The sequence below is a fragment of the Triticum aestivum genome, chromosome 4A, assembly GCF_018294505.1.
Source record: "Triticum aestivum cultivar Chinese Spring chromosome 4A, IWGSC CS RefSeq v2.1, whole genome shotgun sequence".
NCBI classification, from domain to species: Eukaryota; Viridiplantae; Streptophyta; class Magnoliopsida; order Poales; family Poaceae; genus Triticum; species Triticum aestivum.
Window position 1 is genome coordinate 617695054 of NC_057803.1, and position 4746 is coordinate 617699799.

Genomic DNA, 4746 nt, shown 5'->3' on the forward strand with positions numbered 1-4746 from the left:
AATATTTCTATAACTAAAAAACATTTCTATATAACTAACATTTTTAATAATTCTATAACAAAAAAACAGAAAGATTGCTAACAATTCTATAACAATGTGTGTGTGTGTGTGTCTGTGTGTGGTTGGCGGCCAGGGCAGGAGCTCACCGGCGAGGGGCGACGACGGGGGGCGGTGACGGGGACGGGGACGGGGACGGGGACGGAGACAGGGACGGCGACGGGGACGGGGCGGCGACGATGACAGGGACGGGGACGGGCCGGGCGGGGACGACGGGAGGGCGGGGCGGGGCGCGGCGACGGGGACGACGGGGACGGCGACGGCGACGGGAACGACGACGGACGGGGACGGTGGCGGCGACGAGCGGCGGCGGCGACGGGGCAGAGGAGAAAGAAGCAGAGAGAGAGATGAGAAACTGACAAATTTTTTGAAGTATTTTCTTATATAGAACCCACCTTTAGTACCGGTTGGAGCCACCAACCGGCACTAAAGGTCTGTTTTGGCCAGGTGAAGCGGCGGGAACCGCACCCTCTTTAGTACCGGGTCGTGGCGCCAACCGATACTAAAGGCCCCCCCTTTAGTACCGGTTGGAGCCACGACCCGGTACTAAAGGGTGTGCGCTGCCAGGCGAGGGGCGCAGAAGTTTAGTCCCACCTCGCTAGCCGAGGGGCACTCGCACCTGCTTATAAGCCCCGTTGTCGCTGCTGTCTCGAGCTCCTCTCTTAAGCAGGCCTTCTGGGCCTACCTCTGCTGCGATGCCCTGTTGGGCCTACTGGGCTAGCGGGCCTGCATCCTGGCCCAACTAGAATTTGGGTTTCTAGTCGTATGTAGGCCACTGTGGCCCAGTAGGTGGGCTTTTTTTCTTATTTTTTTGCTTTATTTTTTTGTTTTATTTTTTTTTGAGTTGTTTTCTGCTGTATTTAGAGTTTCTTTGTGAATATTTTTGCTTTAGGTACAAAAAATTACAAACTTTCTGTTAGTACCGGTAGTTTGCAAATTTGAATAGTTTAAATTTTGAATTATTTGAAATTTGTGTGAATCACTAGTTTGTGAATAACTTAACTTTGAAATTAAATTTTTTAGTGATTCTTTTTTTTATGTTTAATATTAGTGTGTTTTATCATTATATTCAATTTGATAATGCTTAGGTTATTTAAAAAATGAAATGTCGTTGTAACGGATGAGTTTTCGTCCGAAATCCCGATACTTTGAAAGAGATTGTCCATTTTGTACACGAAGTGCATCTAGTTTTTGCGGTAACGCTCTCTACTTTTTTGCACATGCTATGTGGGTGAAATTATGATACCATGCCAACTTTCAACCTTTTCTGAGTTCATTTGAAATGCTTTTCAATTTCAGGGTCATTTAGATGAAAAAATCAGTAAATGCATGAAAGAATTTGCTTGCACATAAAAAAAATTCGTGTTTCAAATGCCAAAACACATAACTAGCTACCCTAACTATTATAGAGATTCCCTCCTGGGTGTGAAACACAGAAGAAAGTGATGATAGTGAAGCCGATCACATCCCAGATCTTTGGGTGTGAAACTTTTTCTTCGCGTGTGTCCCTTTGCGCCGTAGCCATGGTAAATCTTCATCATTTAACTGGATGCTCGGGTCAATATTCACTGTGAATGAAGCAATTTCATCAAAGTTTTCATAATCTCCTGACATGTCTGTCTTCTCATCCACTCCCACGATGTTTCTCTTCCCAGAAAGAACTATGTGCCGCTTTGGCTCTTCGTACGATGGATTCGCTTCCTTATCTTTTCTTTTTCTCGGCTTGGTAGACATGTCCTTCACATAGAAAACCTGTGCCACATCATTGGCTAGGACGAATGGTTCGTCTGCATATGCAAGATTGTTGAAATCCAGTGTTGTCATTCCGTACTGCGGGTCTTCTGTTACACCGCATCGTGTCATATTGACCCATTTGCACCGAAACAAAGGGACCTTCAAACCACGTCGATAGTCAAGTTCCCATATGTCCTGTATATAACCATAATATGTTTCCTTTCCCGTCTTGGTTTATGCATCAAAGCGGACACCACTGTTTTGGTTGGTGCTCTTCTTATCTTGGGCGATCGTGTAAAATGTATTACCATTTATCTCGTACCCTTGGAAAGTCATTATATTCGAAGATGGTAACTGGGACAGCAAGTACAAGTCATCTTCAATAGAGGCGTCATGCATGGTACATGTCTGCAACCAGCTGGCGAAACTCCTGGTTTGTTCACGTGTAATCCAGTCATCAGACCGCTCTGGGTGTTTGGAGCGTAGCAAATTTTTGTGTTCATCCATATACGGAGCCACCAAGGCGGAATTTTGTAGAACTGTGTAGTGTGCTTCAGTGAGAGAATGTCCGTCCATACATATTATTTGTTCCCCTCCTAGCGTGCCTTTACCATCCAGTCTGCCCTTATGCCGCGATTCAGGAACATCAATCAGCTTAAGGTCAGGAATAAAGTCAATACAAAACTCAATGACCTCCTCATTTTCATGGCCCTTTGAGATGCTTCCTTCTGGCCTAGCACGGTTATGAACATATTCCTTTAAGACTCCCATGAACCTAGATCATCAACGCGCTCATCTGATGCCTCTTCTTCAGCTTCTTCCCGCATTGCCGGCTCAGCTTCTTCCCACATTACCGGCTCAGTTTCTTCCCTCATTGTTGTATCATCGTATTCAGGGAACCCATGGCCAGGATAGCTATCGTCGTCCTCTTCTTCTTCATTGTCTTCCATCATAACCCCTCTTTCTCCATGCTTGGTCCAAACATTATAGTGGGGCATGAAACCGTACTCAAACAGGTGGACGTGAATGGTTCTTGACGTAGAGTAATTGTGACCATTCTTGCAGCCACCACATGGACAACGCATAAAACAATCCACCCGCTTGTTTGCCTCAGCCGCAAGCAGAAAAGTACGCACGCCATTAATGAACTCGGGAGAGCATCGGTCATCGTACATCCATTGCCGGCTCATCTTCAATACACATCACCGAAAACACCAAATTAATACAATACATAAAGTTCATACATAAAGATCATACAACACTTAAATGCAACAAACAAATAACTCTCTATCTAAAGAATTTAAATGTAACAACAAATGCGATCAAGATCGCAACTAAGGTAACAATTGATCCAACAACATAATGATACCAAGCCTCACTATGAATGGCATATTTTCTAATCTTTCTTATCTTCAAGCGCATTTTCTCCATCTTAATCTTGTGATCATCGACGACATCAGCAACATGCAACTCCAATTCCATCTTCTCCCCCTCAGTTCTTTTCAATTTTTCCTTCAAATTCTCGTTTTCTCTTTCAACTAAATTTAACCTCTCGACAATAGGATCGGTTGGAATTTCCGGTTCAACTACCTCCTACATACAAATATCTATGTCAACTTGATGGGCATAATTTGTCATAAACACGAAATGCAATGAATAGTTTTAAAAGAGAATATACCACATCCGAATCATAACCCGGACGAGGGCCGACGGTGATGGATATCAAAAGTATGGTACTATGTAAACAAACAACGTATGGGTAAGATAATTATACGAGTAACTATATATCCAAATCACACAAACATCAATTTTTTTATATAAAACTTCATAGACAAGAGGCTCACCACAAGGTGGTGCCGGCGACGGGACGTTGCAGGTGATCGACGGTGGTTACGATGGAGATTTAGAAGGCACTAAGTAAACCACACCTACATATACAAACTAAGTGTTATTTTTGACCTCAAATTGCATATAAATCAAATACTAGCACATATACATAATTCCTCCCAAATTACTAAACTCAAAAATCAATCACTATATAAAGCATTGCACGAGCTAATCTAGCAATGAGAGATGAAAGGACAAAGTTGCTAACCTTTGTGATCATTTGAATGGATGGGGGCCTTCAAATCTTGACAAATTTTAGGCAAAATGTGTGATGAGCTTGAGAGGAAGAGGGAAAAGAACAGAGAGGAGAGGGGAAAGGGGAAGAACAGAGCGAGCTCGGGTGGACGAATGGTCTATGTAGAACGACCTTTAGTACCAGTTCGTGATACGACCCGGTACTAAAGGTGCTGGAGGGGCCCCGGACTGGCAACATCCTGCCACCACTCACTTTAGTACCGGTTCATGGCACGAACCGGTGCTAAAGGTTCGCCATGAACCGGTACTAATGAGAGCGGCCGGCTAGCCGTTGGAACCGGCACTAATGCACACATTAGTGCCGGTTCAAATTCAAACCGGCACTAATGTGCTTCACATTTGACCCTTTTTCTACTAGTGATAACGCGTTATGGCGTCACTAATAGCACACACTATAGCGTGTAAAGAATAGTCTCACTAAATAAATCAATGTATAATGTCTCACTAATAGCACAATATAGCATACTAATAGCGTATTTTAAGAGGCGCCGCTATTTCGTATAGCGCACTACTTTTTTTCTTGCCTGTTAGGCACACCTGAATTGATAGGGTGTTGCTGGAGATGTAGGCTAGGTTATTTGGTTGAGTACCACATATTTCTTTTCTGCTCTGGTCATCGTTCTCGGGCCATGTGTTGTACGATGTATCCAATCTAGTAACTCTCTAACTCTTTCTATCAATGAAAAAAATACGTAATTCTTTACATATTTGTGAAAAAAGGTACACCTAAAATTGCTTGTATTCTGAACTCTTTAGTAGTTGAATAAAATGGTCTAATACTCCCATAAAAGAACTACTGAGCATCTTTGTTGG